The sequence below is a fragment of the Hemitrygon akajei genome, chromosome 26 (genome assembly GCF_048418815.1).
Source record: "Hemitrygon akajei chromosome 26, sHemAka1.3, whole genome shotgun sequence".
Taxonomy (NCBI): Eukaryota; Metazoa; Chordata; class Chondrichthyes; order Myliobatiformes; family Dasyatidae; genus Hemitrygon; species Hemitrygon akajei.
Window position 1 is genome coordinate 41,823,090 of NC_133149.1, and position 19,184 is coordinate 41,842,273.

The following is a 19,184-nucleotide window of genomic DNA, read 5'->3' on the forward strand; positions in this document are numbered from 1 at the left end:
AGAGGTGGAAATGGGTAAGGCCGGCCAACAGGGCTCTGGTGAAGCTGTATAGGCCAATCCCCTACACAGTGGATACAATGGATTACAGAAACATTGATGAACTCCAACCATACCATCGACTTCAGAAGACAATGGAGATGAGAGGTCATCAATGGCCTATGCGCCACTGGGAGCTAAGGGCCCAAGAAGAGAAGAAGATGGTAGAAGGAGTATGTTGTAACAGGTGGTGAACCATTCACTACAAGATACCCAGCTTTTGATCTGCACTTACAGCCACTTTATTTATGTGGCTGATCCAGCTGTTTCTAAGAAGGGATGCCTGCAAGGATTTTGATGATGAGAGGGTTGTCTCTTGCCATTTCAATATAATATCCTTCACCTGGTGACAATTTCTCAACTGGAAATTCCAGAGTGTATATAGGTAATAATTATTACCATATTTTAACTTTTGTCTTTGCTCCACACCCTTAGATGGTGTGGGAGAATATGCCAGGGGAAACCTTACAAAGAGTGTTGGAGAAGAAAGGAGGGACTCCTTTTTGGTCATTTACCCACAGAAAAGATGTAAATAAGGTTGAAAGTGTACAGAGAAAGTTTAGAAGGATCTTGCCAAGTCCGGAGGACCTGAGTTACAAGGAAAGCTTGAATAGGTGAGGACTCTATTCCTTGGAATGTAGAAGATTGAGAGGAGATTTGTTACAGGCATACAGAATTATGAGTGGTATAGAGAGGATAAATGCAAGCAGGGTTTTTCCACTGGGATTGGGTGGGTCATGGCTTAAGGGTGAAAGGCGAAAAGTTTAAGGGAAACATGAGGAGAAACATCTTCATTCAGAGGGTGGTCAGAGTGTGGAATGAGCTGACAGCACAAGTAGTGCATGTGAGCTCGATTTCGATGTTTAAGAGAAGTTGGGATAGGTACATGGATGGTAGGGGTATGGAAGGCTACGGTCCTGGTGCAGGCCGATGAGAGTAGGAACTTTAAATGGTTCAGCACAGACTAGGTGGGCTGAATGGCCCATTCCTGCGCTATAGTTTTCTATAACTCTATGGCTGCAAAAGGAGCAAAGTACATGGAGGTACAATGGGCTGCTACGTTATGATCATTTGTGGACTCTCGGTTTGTTTTGTTTTCTTATTATTGTTACACATATGGAAATACATTCAGAATTCTTTTGTTTGGGTGCATTTCTGTCAGACCATGCCATATATAATTACATTGAGGTAGCAAAAGGAAAACAGAATATAGAATTATAGGTATGCAACTACCAAGAAAGAGTGCAGGTAAACAGGTAAAGTACAAGGACCACAATGGGATAGATTGGGAGATATGATATTCAGTGTACGAGTTCATCTTTAGCGAATGTGTTCAAGATGAGGCTTTTAGCAAGCTGTTTGAAACAGATCCACTCATATTGGTGTTTAAGCCTCAAAACTTTAACATCAGGATTCCAATGTTGTACAGATGAATGTCTGAGGTTCTTTTCTGATACTCTTAATTTATATATTGAATTCAATTGGCAGATGATTAGTTCCTGTACGGTATCTTTACTATGGGCAGCATGGAAGTGTAGTGGTTAGCACAATGCTTTACAGTACTGGCAACCTGGGTTCAATTCCCGCTGCTGCCTGTGAGGAGTTTGTACGTTCTCCCTGTGATCTTTGGCTGCTCCGGTTTCCTCCCACATTCCAAAAGTGTACCAGTTGGTAGGTTAATCAGTCATTATCATTTAGACTAGGGTTAAATTGGGGGTTGCTGGGCAGTACGGCTCAAAGGGCCAGAAAGTCTGATTCTGCCTTGATCTCAATAAGTCAATAAAATAGATATATGACCATCTTCTACTGCATAGATCCTTGTAATTCTTCCAAATATGGCTGCCAGAACTCAACAACAGAGATCAAATCAAACGATAATAGAACTGATCGCTCGCCTAAATTGCCTTATGGTTGTTTACTTGAAGCAATTGCAGATTCTTGTTACTTGTAGACTCTGGCAGAGCTTAGTTTCATTTCAATCATATCCTTTCAGAGGAATGTCAAGAGCACATTTGATAGAAGTGTTCAAATTTACAAAAGGATAGAGGCGATGGAAACAAACTTGTCCCAATCACAAATAGGTCTGGGTGAGAGAAAAACAGAGAGAAGCTTTAAAGAAAGTGATATCCAGGCAAGGGAAGGTGAAATGTTGTTGCTTGGTGATGTTAAATTGTAAAATTCTGGCATGGATTGAAATGCTGTAAATGTTTTAAAGATGGATTAGTTCTTTATGGGCTGGGATAACCGCGAGAATTAAGGCCTTTTATTATTTGGAAGAAAAACACTGTTTAAGTTAAGTGCAACTACCTCCAAATGAGGATGAAAAGAGAAAATTGAAAATAAAATGCTTCAGGATAAAAATTGAATTGGTCAAACATTATAGGTACTGTATTGAAAATCTCCCAGGATACTCTGTTGTCTCTTACCAATTTTAAAGAGTGGTAATTTTGTGTGCTTTATCAAATTGAACATGACTTAAACTGATTGACCAATTTGGGTCTATTTTGTGGAGAGAATAGAAATCAGTTTAAAAATTCCAGCTGCAGGCAGCTTGGACATTACAATTGAATGTGTTAGTGAAGGATGTTATTAAATTCCAACTGATCTCCAAAAACAGAGGCAGAAAGTTTTGTCCTTTCACCATTAGCTGAGGGTTGAGAATGGCTTGCTTCCAATCTAATTCTGGGACTCAAAATTCAAAGTAGATTTATTATCAAAGTGTGTATAGGTCACCGTGTGGTCACCCTGAGATTCATTTTCTTGCAGGCATTCACAGTAGAACAGCACAATACAATGGAGTCAATGAAAAGTCTGTAAACAAAGACTGACAAACAACTAATGTGCAAAAGAAGATAAACGATGCAAATTAAAAATGAATGAATGAATAAATAAATAAATACTGAGCGTATGAATTGTGGAGTCCTTGAGTCCATAGGTTGTGGAATCAATTCAGAGTTGAGGGAGCTTGATTGTTGGAAGGTAATAACTGTTCCTGAGTCTGCTGTGTGGGTCTTCAGGTTCCTGTACCTCCTTCCCAATGGCAGCAGTGAGAAGAGAGCATGGCCTGGATGGTGGAATGCCCGAGTGGTCCTATGAGGGATCTACAGAACATACAACTGGCTGGGAAAATTGTGCTTGCTGAAGGGCGGGGGTGGTTTGAGGTTTGGGGTGGCGAGTGGGTGTAGTAATGCTGAACATTAGTTTACAACATTTTATGCTGTTGTGTTTGGCTTCCATATTAGAGTCTTGAAGCGTTCAGTGCCTCTCTCAATAATCCTTCTCCATTCTGAGGTTGTGCTATTTTTACAAAGAAACTTCGAGCAAGTCCATCAATTTTTTTCTCTGCCCTCTTGAAATTGTCATACTGTGACAGGGCTCAGAATATGAAGTTTATTCAAGAGTCTGGTAGCAGGCACATAGATAATGTGGAGCAGGTTGAGGGTAATCAGTTCCCCATTGTTGGTCTAGGAAAGGATGTTGAAATTATTCACTGTCTCTGCCTGTAGATTTGGAAGATTTAGTGGATACTGCAATGGTAATTCTTCTCCACTGTTCTATAGTGCCTGCAGTAGATGGTCTAGCTCTCCAAAGCAAGGAGAACAGCAGAGATAGACCATGAGTTTGACGCTGATTTCAAGTAATTGGTTTTTTAGTTCTGTCTGCTGGCAGACTGGAAGCAAAGTTATTGTTATTGATGCTCAACCTTTACTGAGCAATGAAAAGTGATCCATGTTTTCTAATCTCTTGCCGTGAGTCTTGGTTACAAGGGTCAGTGTTGTGTGGGAGCAGAAGGTATTTTTCAAAATTCGGCCCAGCCCATCACGGGTAAAGCCCTCCCAACCACTGAGCACATCTACATGAAATGCTGTCGTAGAAAAGCAGCATCCGTCACCAGAGATCCCCAGCGCCCAGGTCACTCTTTTCCTGCCACTGCCATCAGGTAGAAGGTACAAGAGCCTCAAGACTTGCACCACCAGGTTCAAGAACAGTTACAGCCCCTCAACCATCAAGCTCTTGAACAAAAGGGGATAATTACACTCATTTGCCAATGATCTCACTTTAAGGATTCCTTGTTTCATTATTTCATGCTCTCATTATTTATCGCTGTTTATTTATATTTGTATTTGCACAGTTTGCTGGGAGCCACACTCTACATCAGTTCATTTACATCAACGGAGCTGTAGTGGAGCATGTATCAAGCTTCAAATTCCTTGGTGCCCACATTTCCAATGATCTCACCTGGTCCCTGAACTCCTCCATCCTGATCAAAAAGACGCAATAGTGCCTTTATTTCCTGCGGAGCATCAAGAAAGCTCACCTCTGTCCCAGGATACTGACGGACTTTTACCGCTGTACCATTGAGAGCATACTCACCAACTGCATCTCAGTGTGGTATGGCAATTGTCCCGTATCGGACCGCAAAGCTCTCCAGCGTGTGGTGAAAACTGCCCAGTGGATAATAGGCACCCAATTGCCCACCATTGAGAACATTTATCATAAACTCTGCCTGGGCAAGGCAAAAAGCACTATCAAGGAAGCATTTCACCCTAACCATGGACTTTTTACTCTCCTCCCATCCGGTAGGCGCTACAGGAGCCTCCACTCCCGCACCAGCAGGCACAGGAAGAGCTTCTTCCCTGAGGCTGTGACCCTGCTGAACCTCACGTCACAGCGCTAAGCAGTATTGCACCCATATTGGACTGTCTCAGTACTTCTATATTTGTGCGCTGTAGCACTTACTTTTTATACGCAGTTATTTTGTAAATAACACTATTCTTTGCATTTCTGGTTAGATGCTAACTGCATTTCATTGGCTTTATATCTGTACTCGGCACAATGACAATAAAGTTGAATCTAATCTAATCTAATATTCTGCACTCTGGTTGATCTTTCATTGATCCTGTTATAGTTACAATTCTATAGATTTGCTGAGTATGCCCACAATCTCAGGATTGTATATACACACACTTTAATAATAAAATTTACTTTGAACTTCAACTTTAATTGCCATTCAACCATACACATGTACACAGCTAAATGAAAAATGCTCACATTGTGGCATGGTGTTGTTTCTACTCTCACTGTGAACTATCAAAGAAGGATTCTCATATCATTCCCATTCTCCTCCCTCCCTCATCTGCCTATCAACCTGCAGAGTGCAAAACTGATTCTAATTTCCCCTTGCCTTCTTTATATAACAGTTGTCTTTACAGAGTATAGTTCTGAAATATCAGCACTATGTGGGTACCTTCACCCCATAGTTCATGTATGAAGATGAATTCTTGATCTCTCAATCGACCTTGTCTACTTTCTGTGTAACTATATTCTGCATTCTGTTTCTTTGCACTACCACTAGAATGATCTGTTTGGATGACATGCAAACGTAAGCGTTTCACTGTATCATGTGACAATAATAAACCAATTACCAGTTACTAATTTGCCTCACCATCACCATCTCTCAGGGTGAAGGGATGACATTAAAGTCCAGAAGCTCTCAGGTTTCTTGAGAGATTTTAAAAAGAGTTGAGGATTCTAAGTTTGATCAGGCTTGTACAATAGGAATCTTTTTCCAATGTTGCTGAATCTTTTCTAAATTTAACTTCTATTGTGCATATCTGTGCATATTAGAAGAGATGGTCAAATGTATGTACTGTATATTATTAAGCATGATTGTGCAATCTTGCCAGCTCATTTCCAGTGATGAAAAATATCCTGTTACACCAGTTCGAAGAGAACGGGGAGATATCCTAGCCAACGCTTTTCTCTCAATTAATATTTCTGAAGCTGGTCAGAAACTTGGGTTTGTCAAAGTCAAAAAGAGGATTACTGGGTTCATGACTGCAAGGATGGAAGCTGCTATCACAAGGCACAAATGTTTCTGTGAATTATTTCAATATTTGAGACAGATGTTTCCCAGCATAACTGATGCAAAGATTATGGAAGGCATATTTTGTTGGTCCACAAATCAAACAGGTCATTAATGACAGGCAATTGGAAGAACCTCTAGTGGGACCAGAGAAAATCGCATGGAAGCCATTCAAGGATGCATTGAATTTTTTTTCTTGGCAACTACAGAAGAAACTATATTCATCTGGTTGACGACATGCTTCAAGCATACAGAACCATGAAGTGCAACATGTCACTAATATTTTCTGCATTCCCATTTCAACTTCTTCCCCCCAAATCTTGTCACTGCCAGTGACGAGCATGATGAGAGGTTTCACCAGGACATTGCAGTCATGGAGAAACAGTATCAGGGCAACTGGAACCCATCAATGCTGGCTGATTATTGTTGGACACTTAAATGAGAAGCCTCAGACACTGAGTGCAAGTAAAAATCAACAACAAAACATTTTTAGCTTCATTGAACTCTTGCAAGACATCAGCACCATTATGCAATTAAATGCATTGTATTTAATAAAAGTTTATTTCTTGTTTCTCTAAATTCATATCTGATACAAGTAGTCTAAAATTATATTTGTGTTCAGCTTCAAGTAGACCATTGTAACCAAAAAATAGAATTTTTCAGGAAGTAGCACTTTCAAAAAAAATTGTTGTCCAGTGCTATCTGCTCATTGGCTCATTTATGATTGTGAGATCTTACTTTGCTCTCAAACTCTTGTTTTTGATCAAGTCTCCAAATATTCTTTTGTTCCAAATCTGCATAGCATTGACAATTCGTAGACTGTGGAATTGCAATCCTTCAGGTTTTGATTTTTTAGTACTGGTCCTTTACCAGTAAGTTGTTAAATTTCTCCTTTGCAAAATGACATTTCTGCCAGCATACAGTGTCCAGTTAAAAGAACAGTTACAAACATTGCCAATAAATGAATATTGTGTTTCATTTACCCATCTGAAATATTTATTTGACAATACCTGCCTTGATTGGTAGGACTCTTTTATTACCTATGCCCATCTCCTTATCACCCTATTTTTCTACCGACACCTTGCTCAAACACCTTTCAGTTGTTTGATCATGGGATACCTCACACGGAATCTAATCCTCCTTATGTAGGGCCTCAACCTAAAATGTCAACTGTTATATTTCCCTCCACAGATGTTATCTGGCATGCTGAGTTCCTCCAGCAGTTTGTTTTTTGCTCCAGATTCCAGTATCTGCAGTCCCTCATGTATCCATCTAATTTTCCTCATGCTTTGTAGGAGGTGTGCACTACCTTCCTGGGCTTAACTGATCCATACTAAGGTCACAAAAGCATTTCTTATGCTACTTAAGCTAGAAACTTACAGTTCAGAACAGTCCAGGGAATTTTGGTGTGTTTGTGTCACTTAGAGTCTTCTGTCACAGAGCTAGTGAGAGAATTTGTTTGCTCTTTTATGTCAAATAAAACTTCCAAGATTGAAAAACTACAGTGTCTTCAGTCTGATGCTGACATAGCTACTTGATATGTTAGTGACAGTACTTGGATCTCCCAGTTCAATTGCAATAGAGACGGACTGAGTCATGGAGACTGACTGTCCACTCAGCTGCCACTTCTTGGAACTCAAATTCCAAGTGATACTGGCATAGGGAAAGGTCAGGAATGTAATTTTATTCTCTTGTTTCCGGCCCTAAGGCCATCAAATCAGGGAATGTTTTGTGTCTGGAAAGCAGAGAATCTGAAAATTAGGTTATGGTTAATTGGATTGTGGTTTTGAGCAGGGCTCAAATTACAATTAGAGTGCAATTTCCATGCATTAGTTCTCAGCCAAGTTATTTTTCCTGACACATAATTGGAACACTCATTTCAATATTGATATAGCTGGACAGCCAGAACACAATTAATAAAATACATCCTGTGAAATGAGTCAGTTGCAGAATAAAATCTCTCAGAACATTGGCGTGAGTCTTTTCACAAAGATGTCACAGTCTTTTCAGTGCAGTGGCAGATTGAAACATTTGGAGAGGCTACTTACTGAACGTTACAGATCTTGTTAATTATCAATGATATGATTAAACTAGTGCCTTCTTAACTGCAAAACTAACTTTTCTGCATATTATCTTTCAGATGTTAGACTTTAGACAAAGGGGCAATGGATGATTTGGTAGATGGTGCAAGAAAATAGTGCTCAGGATAAAGATCACACACAATTTATGACTGCTGGCACAAGGGTCTTTCTTTTGTTTCACACCTTCCCATATTTACATACTTCACAATGCTCAGTGCCTTGAGTTCATCCTCAGACACACAGTGACCCAGGTTCAATTCCCACTGATGTCTGTAAGGAGTTTGTACGTTCTCCAAGTGACCACGTGGGTTTCCTCCGGGTGCTCCAGTTTCCTCCCACAGTCGAAAGTTGCATGAATTAATAGGTTAATTGGTCACACGGGTGTAATTAGGTAGTGTAGGCTCGTTGGGCTGGAAGGGCTTCTTACTGTGCTGTATCTCCAAATAAATAATAAATCAAAATAAGATGGCATGTTGCAATCGATTTTTCATGTACTATTCAGTCAAACCTAAATGAGGTGTTGATGGTGGGAACATCTCACCTCAGAATCCAAAAGTCCTATTTTCAAGAAATTGGTTGTGAAGTCCAGGCTGTCGCATGCTAGAGAGTTAAGGCCTCTTGGTTCTTTGTAATTATCCAACTAGTGCTCCCTTGTTAATTACAAAACTAACTATTGCATAATTTTCTTTCAGATGTTGAACTTTTAGACAAGGGGGAAGCCAAGCTTCAAGTTTCAAAGTACATTTATTATCAAAGAATGTATAAATTATATAACCTTGAGATTTGTTTGCTTACAGGTAGCCACAAAAATAAGAATCCCAAAAGAACCCAAATAAAATAAAGACCAACACCTAATGTACAAGAGAAAGGGGAAATAAACAACAAATCATGCAAACAATAGAAGTGAGCAACAACATTCTGATCTAAGGACTTTGAGTCCTTGTATGGAAACCCCACAGCAGGCCCAAAGCCTTGGTATTAGTTCATCATACTAGTGTTCTCTCAAAAGAGCCCATTATGCCATTAATCTATCCTTTTGAGGTTGATTATTTTGTGGATTGAGACCAAAACTGCACACAGTGTTCCATAAATAGCGTAGTGCGACATGGTGGTGAGGTGGTTAGCACACTTCACAATCCCAGTGACCCATGTTCAATTCCCGCCACTGTCTGTGAGGAGTTTGCACGTTCTGCTCCGTGACCACGAGGGTTTCCTCTGGATGCTCTGGTTTCCTCCCACAGTCCAAAGACGTACCGGTTGGTAGGTTAATTGGTCATTGTGAATTGTCCTCTGATTAGACTAGGGTTAAATAGGTGGTTGCTGGGTAGTGCAACTCGAAGGGCCGGAAGGTCCTGTTCTGCACTGTATCTCTAAACAAATAGACATAAAATATTACGACAAAGGCAGCAGGTGCTCACCTTCCGCATTTGCTTCGATGCTTTAATATCCCTCGTGGCTTTAATTGACATATGTCCTGAAATTTGTTAACTTAGCAGCAGTTGTATAATGCAATACATGATAAATATAGAAAAATAAATAAATAAATAAATTACAGTAAGTGTATGTATGTATATTAAATAGTTAAATTAAAAATAGTAGTAAAAAAACAGAAATAATAAAAAACATTTGGGAGGAAACCCACGTGGTCACTGGGAATATGTACAAACTCCTTATAAACTAATGGGAACTGACCCTGGGTCGCTGATGTTGAACGCTATGCTATCATATTACCCCCATTCTGGCCAATGACAGCACTCAACCAAGAATGTTGAAAAAGAGTGTCAGGCAATCTTCACATTGTTGGTTGGTGGAGCCTGCAGCATATCAATTATGGCACCGATTCCCAGCTTGCAACAGAGAGGGGCTGGAGAGTGCATTGAGGTATCTTCAGGCCGTGGGAATCTTTCCTTCTCGTCACTTCTCATGTGCTAGTTGGTCAACTCTGAAAGGCTGTTGATGGTTGTCAAAAGTAAGAATTGGCTTCTCTGAATTGCCTTATTGAAGAAATAAGAGCTGTAAGCTGTTGCTGCTGGGTACTGGCACCGGGGCTTCAGTATTGATTTTGGCAATGCGTTATGTCCTGGAGATGACTTGATACTTCTCAGAGTTATATTATCTGCACAAAGAACGGGAATGGTCTTTAAAACTGTCCTCAGCACATTCCTAGGCTGTGTTGGTTGTGAATACAATTGATGCATTTTACTGTATGTTTCCACGTACACGTGATAAATAAATCTGAATCTAAAACTCGGAAACTGTAGTGTAGTTATGAGACTAGCATCCAGAATTCTGAACTATTCATTGCATGAATTTAAATCCCACTTAATTACAAAGGTAATTAAATAAATATTGAATTTCGAAACACAGCTTTTCCCTTTGATGATAACATTGGTTGGGGTCAACTGTGGATGTTGCGTCCTAGCTGTCTACGTTACTGTGAGTTGATATGAGAGTCAGGACAGAACAATATGGAGAGCAAGCTGTTGCTCATGTAGCAGGCTCCCCCTCTCCACACAGCTGACAATCCAAAGGAATGGAAGAGGCCGATACAGTTTGGCACCAGCAGTGTCGCAGAAGTTGCCAGTCAGTGTTGAACTCAACATAAGACTGCCTTAGGGAATCCAGCTCCAGATTTTCCCATGTAGTTTACTGCTGTAGGTATAGCTGCAAGGCGGTGGAGGTTTGATATCAATGTTTTCCTTCTCCTAGATGAGCTGCCAACCACAGCTGTCGAGCCCCATCTGCCCAAAATAAAAGCACTGAATTGTTGTAAAATCATATTAGGCTCAGTATTGAGCCTTAGGGAACAAAATGTGGCTTTTATGTAACTGCAGGATCGTCAATGTGGCTAAAGTTCACCAACAATCAGACAAGGCATCGACAAACTTTACACAAGTAAATTAATTTATATTGCATAATGCTACAACATGTCACAGCAAAAATCGAACCACCATCGAGGACATCTTCAAAAGTCGATGCCTCAGGAATGTGGCATCCATCAATAAGGGCCCTCCCCATCCAGGACGTGCTCTCTTCTCATTGCTACCATCAGAGAGGAGGTGCAGGAGTCAGAAGACACACACTCAATGTTTTTGGTACAGCTTCTTCTCCATTGCCGTCAGATTTATAAACGTTCCATGAACCCATGAACACTGCCTCACTATTTTTGCTTTCTTTTTGCACTATTTATTTATTTTAAAAATATATTTCTTACTGAAATTTGTAGCATTTTTTAGGTATTTCACTGTACTGCTGCCACAAAACAAATTTTACTACATATGTCAGTGATAATAAACCTGATTCTGATTCTGAAATCATTCATTCCCACTTGCTTGTGCCAATATTTATGTTTTCTCCTCAGATTGCCTCATTCATTTAGAATGTTCTCCATTCTTCTTATGTATCTCTTTAAACTTTCCTTTAGTTTTCCAGAACACTTCAAACTAGTTTCCACTGAAAAACAGACTGCCACTTATTTCAGTTAATTCCAATCATTATCGGATGATATATTAAACCACAGAAATAAGTCTGCTATTTATTGTATCTGCTGCCTTATTTAATATAACAAAATCAATGAAAAGAAAATGAAAGTTAACAAATACTAAATTAAATCCATTTTTCGTACACTTATATTTCCTTATGATTTAAAGTTCAATCCTTTCCGTTGCTACTGGTATTCAGAGCAATTTTATCCATTCCATTCCACATATTTCCCTGTAAGCTACTCACTGTCACTCGGATTCCCTATGCCAGCCAGCCTCTCTCGAGATAATTCGCAGCAGCCAAATAATTTTCCCACTAGCTTATCATCAGGGTGCAGGAAGAGAGCAGAACACTAGGGGAAAGGCTGTGGTCACGGAGAGAATGGACAAGCTCCTCGTGGACAGCACTAGAGATCAGGAGGGAATCTGGGGCTCTGGAGGTGTAAGGCAGCAACTTTACATGCTCCACCAGTGTGCAGTGGAGCTAAGGAATTATCATGACTATGGTAAACACAAGGGCTTTCAAACCATTAAGCAGGCAAGAAAAGTAACATGGGAAAGAGGTTGTTTACATGATATATGTTTAATACTGTGGAATAATCAACATAATGCATAGTTAAGAGGTGCTGAGTAAAAACTGCCTTAACTGGAATGGAGTGAATTCTACTTGAAAAGCATTAACTTGGGTGTTTGCTTTAAAAAGCAGCAAAGCCGTAAGTTACTGCATTGCATTTCTGAATCTAGTTTTCATTCTTCTTCCTGTCAATGCTGTGGCCTCTACAAGACTCCCTTTGGTTTATACGCTTGTTTAGGATTCAGTTCCTGGCACTAATGAACTCGCATGGGCAGCTTCTGGCTTTTATCCGTCTATAATCTTCCTGTTGTCATGCCCTGGTTTGTGAGAGATTCACTAGTACGGTCAGCTTTTCATGGTTTCCTTGTTCTAGTCTTGCTGCCTGAGTACAATATATAGGAACGCCTTCCAAGTGATAAATTCAAAATGCAGACTTGTCAATCATTCTAATTAACACTGCTTTGTCTTTGTAAATCCACAAGAGTTTCCTCCACTGTTGAATATGGGGAGCAAAGCAGGAGGGAATAAAGGGGTAAGGTTTCATCTTTATTGTGCTGGAGGTGATCAGAAGATGCAATAAGATAGATATACTTCATCTTAGATTAGTGAAATATAAATAACACCGGCTTGAATTCTGCAAGGATAGAGCCCAATTAATGTTGAAATAGGGAATAAAATGCCAGAAATGGTCAAAGAAAGTCTACTAGTTTCAGAAACTCAGGATCTCACAAAATTGCTCTGCAGTCAAAAAAGCAATTTTTGAATAGTAGTCACTGATGTAGGAAATTCAGCAGCCAATTTGTACACAGTGAGATCCCACAAACAGAAAGAGCATAATTATCAAATAATCTGTTAATTTGGCCAGAACACTCGGCCTACTTCAAATGTAGTACCATGGGAACATTGCATCCAAGGCAGGGAGCAGATGGGGCTTCATTTTTAACGCTTCATCACGTTGGCACCTTGACACTACATGCTCAGCACTACACTAAAGTAACAGTCCAGAATTTTCAAGTCTCTTCAAAGCCCAAAACTCATTCACTCTCTCTCTCTCTCTCTCTCTCTCTCTCTCTCGCTCTCTCTCTCTCTCTCTCTCTCGCTCTCTCGTATAAATAAATAAATAAATAAAATGCTATTATAAATAAAATAAATGAATTGTATAAAAAGTAGTGAAGTAGTGTTCATAGGTTCAATGTCAGAGAAATATGATAACAGAACGGAAGAAGCTGTTCCTAAAACTTTAAGTGTATGTCTTCGGGCTCCTGTACCTCCTTCCTGATGGTAGCAATGAGAAGAGGGCATGTCATAGAAACATAGAAAATAGGTGCAGGAGTAAGCCATTTGGCCCTTCGAGCCTGCACCGCCATTCAGTATGATCATGGCTGATCATCCAACTCAGAACCCTGTACCTGCTTTCTCTCCATACCCCCTGATCCCTTTAGCCACAAGGGCCATATCTAACTTCCTCTTAAATATAGCCAATGAACCGGCCTCAACTGTTTCCTGTGGCAGAGAATTCCACAGATTCACCACTCTCTGTGTGAAGAAGTTTTTCCTCATCTCGGTCCTAAAAGGCTTCCCCTTTATCCTTAAACTGTGACCCCTCGTTCTGGACTTCCCCAACATCGGAAACAATCTTCCTGTATCTAGCCTGTCCAATCCCTTTAGAATTTTATACGTTTCAATAAGATCCCCCCTCAATCTTCTAAATTCTAGTGAGTATAAGCCTAGTCGATCCAGTCTTTCTTCATATGAAAGTCCTGCCATCCCAGGAATCAATCTGGTGAACCTTCTTTGTACTCCCTCTATGGCAAGAATGTCTTTCCTCAGATTAGGGGACCAAAACTGCACACAATACTCTAAGTGCGGTCTCACCAAGGCCTTGTACAACTGCAGTAGAACCTCCCTGCTCCTGTACTCAAATCCGTTTGCTATGAATGCCAACATACCATTTGCCTTTTTCACTGCCTGCTGTACCTGCATGCCCACCTTCAATGACTGGTGTACAATGACACCCAGGTCTCGTTGAACCTCCCCTTTTTCTAATCGGCCACCATTCAGATAATAATCTGTTTTCCTGTTCTTGCAACCAGAGTGGATAACCTCACATTTATCCACATTAAATTGCATCTGCCATGAATTTGCCCACTCACCTAACCTATCCAAGTCACCCTGCATCCTCTTAGCATCCTCCTCACAGCTAACACCGCCGCCCAGCTTCGTGTCATCCACAAACTTGGAGATGCTGCATTTAATTCCCTCGTCTAAATCATTAATATATATTGTAAACAACTGGGGTCCCAGCACTGAGCCTTGCGGTACCCCACTAGTCACTGCCTGCCATTCTGAAAAGGTCCCGTTTACTCCCACTCTTCGCTTCCTGTCTGCCAACCAATTCTCTATCCACATCAATACCATACCCCCAATACCCTGTGCTTTAAGTTTGAACACTAATCTCCTGTGTGGGACCTTGTCAAAAGCCTTTTGAAAATCTAAATATACCACATCCACTGGCTCTCCCCTATCCACTCTACTAGTTACATCTTCAAAAAATTCTATAAGATTCGTCAGACATGATTTTCCTTTCACAAATCCATGCTGACTTTGTCCAATGATTTCACCTCTTTCCAAATGTGCTGTTATCACATCTTTGATAACCAACTCTAACATTTTCCCCACCACCAATGTCAGATTAACCGGTCTATAATTTCCCAGTTTCTCTCCCTCCTTTTTTAAAAAGTGGGGTTACATTAGCCACCCTCCAATCCTCAGGAACTAATCCAGAATCTAAGGAGTTTTGAAAAATTATCACTAGTGCATCCACTATTTCTTGGGCTACTTCCTTAAGCACTCTGGGTTGCAGACCATCTGGCCCTGGGGATTTATCTGCCTTTAATCCCTTCAATTTACCTAACACCACTTCCCTACTAACATGTATTTCCCTCAGTTCCTCCATCTCACTAGACCCTCGGTCCCTTACTATTTCCGGAAGATTATTTATGTCCTCCTTAGTGAAGACAGAACCAAAGTAGTTATTCAATTGGTCTGCCATCTCTTTGTTCCCTATGATCAATTTACCTGTTTCTGATTTTAAAGGACCTACATTTGTCTTGACCAATCTTTTTCTTTTCACATATCTATAAAAGCTTTTACAGTCAGTTTTTATGTTCCCTGCCAGCTTTCTCTCATAATCTTTTTTCCCTTTCCTAATTAAGCCCTTTGTCCTCCTCTGCTGGTCTCTGAATTTCTCCCAGTCCTCAGGTGTGCCGCTTTTTTTTGCTAATTTATATGTTTCTTCTTTGGACTTGATACTATCCCTAATTTCCCTTGTCAGCCACGGGTGCACTACCTTCCCTGGTTTATTCTTTTGCCAAACTGGGATGAACAATTGTAGTTCATCCATGCGATCTTTAAATGCTTGCCATTGCATATCCACCGTCAACCCTTTAAGTATCATTTGCCAGTCTATCTTAGCTAATTCATGTCTCATACCTTCAAAGTTACCCTTCTTTAAGTTCAGAACCTTTGTTTCTGAATTAACTATGTCACTCTCCATCTTAATGAAGAATTCCACCATATTATGGTCACTCTTATCCAAGGGGCCTCACACGACAAGATTGCTAACTAACCCTTCCTCATTGCTCAATACCCAATCTAGAATGGCCTGCTCTCTAGTTGGCTCCTCAACATGTTGGTTCAGAAAACCATCCCGCATACATTCCAAGAAATCCTCTTCCTCAGCACCCTTACCAATTTGTTCACCCAATCTATATGTAGATTGAAGTCACCCATTATAACTACTGTTCCTTTATTGCACGCATTTCTAATTTCCTGTTTCATGCCATCCCTAACCTCACTACTACTGTTAGGTGGCCTGTACACAACTCCCACCAGCGTTTTCTGCCCCTTAGTGTTATGCAGCTCTACCCATATCGATTCCACATCCTCCAGGCTAATGTCCTTCCTTTCTATTGCATTAATATCCTCTCTAACCAGCAATGCTACCCCACCTCCTTTTCTTTCCTGTCTATCCCTCCTGAATATTGAATATCCCTGGATATTGAGCTCCCATCTTTGGTCACCCTGGAGCCATGTCTCTGTGATCCCAACTATATCATATTCATTAATAACTATCTGCACATTCAATTCATCCACCTTGTTACGAATGCTCCTCGCATTGACACACAAAGCCTTCAGGCTTGTTTTTACAACACTCTTAGCCCTTATACAATTATGTTGAAAAGTGGCTCTTTTTGCTTTTTGCCCTGGATTTGCCTGCCTGCCACTTTTACTTTTCACCTTACTACTTTTTGCTTCTACCCTCAGTTTACACCCCTCTGTCTCTTTGCACTTGTTCCCATCCCCCTGCCACATTAGTTTAAAGCCTCCTGAACAGCAGTTAGTCCTGGATAGTGGGGGGGGGGGGGGGGTGCCTTACTGATGGATGCTGCCTTCTTGAGGCATTGAAGATGTAGCTGAAGATCTTGATGAAGATCTTGATGCTGCCTTCTTGATGAAGATTAGCTACATTGAAGATGTAGCTCCAGGAATTCAGGTTCCATCCTTTGCTGTGGTGAGAAATAGATAGTGAGATTAATGTGATTGCTCACTTGGGAGTCAGCACAGACCCAATGGTCTCCTTCTGTGTCAGATGTATACGACCTGATTACAATATGGTCGATCTTGTGTAAGTTGTCACCAGTTAGGCTGCAGTGCTAATCTTGCAAATAATCTACAAAAATTAAAAATCACAGTGAAAATGTTTCAGTTGGAAAAGGTTAATTGAAGTAACTTTATTCACACTATTTGGTCCAAATTTCCACCCCAACAAAATGCATATTCTTATCATATTAATTTGCAACATAGAACAGTACAGCGTTATAGGCTCTTCAGCCCACAATGTTGTGCTAATCTGTGTAAATCTATTTCACGGTCAATCTAACCTTTTCCTGCTGCACAGGCCATAACACTCCATTCTTCATACAGCCATCTAAAATTCTTTTAAATGTCCTTATTGTCTCAGCCTCTACCACCAAACCCAGCAGTGCTTTCCAGGCACCCATCATTCTTTGTGTAAAAAATTACCCCTGACATCTCCCCTTAGCTTCCATTCACTCATTTTAAATGAATGTCCTGAGGTTTTGGCCACTGCCATCCTGAGAAAAACATGCTGGCTGTCCACAATTCAAGGACTCTTCACCTCATGTTCTTGATATTTATTGCTTAACTTCCCTTTGGACTTGAAGGCAATCTGAGGTAAGGTGAGGTGACGAGGATCCAAGGTTCAAGCGATTTAAGTGTTGTGCTGAAGGCTGAATCAAGGTGGCGAGGTTTGGGCACCATAGCGTACCGATTCAACTGAGCTTGATGTTTTTGGTGGAGACTTAAGCACCATGCTGAATTGGAAAGCTTTGTTACAGGCTGAATCTGGGAGGTGAAGTCCAAGCGATTAAACCCGATGTTTGGTCATCGATTTAGGCACGGGGCCAGGTTGAAAAGGTCAGGGTGTTGAGGCACGAGACGAGGGATGGGTCGGTTCAGATCGCTGTTCAACGAGGTTTACTCGGCTCTGCGTTGAACTAAGGGAATCTCTTGTGGATTTTAGTTCAAAACGTTATTTGCTTGCGTTGTCTTCCCTCTGCATATTGGGTGTTTGACAGTCTTTTTTTTATATATGGCTTCTTTTTTTATGGGCATGATGTTTTTTTGAGTGTTTGATGGTTTTCTATTTTTACTGGGTTGTTTTGGGCTTCTTTGTTTCGTGGCTGTCTGTTAGGAGATAAATCTCAAGGTTATATAATGTATTCATACTTCACTTTGATAATAAATGTAATTTGAACTTGAACTTCTTGAACCTATTTATTTATTTATTTATTTATTATCAGTTTTTTTTCTTTCTTTTTGGATTTGCACAATTTTCTGTCTTTTGCACATTGGTTGTTTGCCCTTCCTGTTGGGGGCAGTCATTCATTGTTCATTTATGTTTCTTCGATTTACTGTAAATGCCCACAAGAAAATGAATCTCAGGATGGTATATGGTGACATATGTGTACTTTGATAATAAATTTACTCTACGCCTCTCATAATCTCGTACATCTCTGTCAAGTCACCTTTCATCTGTCACTCTAAAGGGAAAAGCCCTAGCTCATTAAAACTTTCCACCTCAGACAGACTTTACTTAACCAAATATTGCAAAATGCCTCAATGTTCCAAATGGATAAGCAGCCGTGAACCACGGCAATGTTTTTTGGGCTGCTAAATCTGAACGTTGACCATAAAATCCAACAGCCAGAGATATCCAGGCTGACAATAAATAGAATTCCAAATTCAAAGTAAATTTATTAGTATGTCACCATATACTATCCTGAGATTCATTTTCTTGCAGGCATTCACATTAGAACAAAGAAATGCAGTAGAGTCAATGGAAAACTACACACAACCAATGTGCAAAAGAATACAGACTGGGCAAATACAAAAAATAAATAAGTAAATAAATAATATTTGAGAATATGAGTTGCAGAGTCCTTGAAAGTGAGTCCTCCTTCCCAATGGACACATTACCCAGACGTGTGGTCCTTACCTGCCCTGACACTATAATTCCCATGTCTATCCAGTGCTCGTCTGGGTGGGTAAAACCAGTCAAAGGTCACAAGGCAGTAGAACTCAAAATGCTCTTAATTATGTATGGTACTTACAAACACTAATCTGCTATTCTCTTTAACAGAGCGTTTCTTCAGCATTAAATATTACTTACTTGCACTGCTCTCTTTAAATGATTCTGAACTTGTCCCCAGTAATCACTCAGAAGACTCTTTCCACATGAGTAGTGATGATTTCTCCTGCCAATTCCCTCAAAAATTGCCAGTTTGTCCTAAACACACCTTTTCATTTCAAACATCTCACCTGTGAAACTTTGATTGGCACAATTATCTCCAATGATGCCCCGGGTAGGTTCATCGATCATTATAAATTGTCCCATGATTAGGTTCGGATTAAATTGAGGTTATCAGGGGCAGCTTGAAGGGCCAGAAGGGCCCATGCCGAGCTCTCACTCTAATTACTGTTACAATAAATAAATATAATTTGATATGGTCTCACGGTAGGCTCATGCAGAGCAACATGAAGCATGGACTCCATTGAAACCT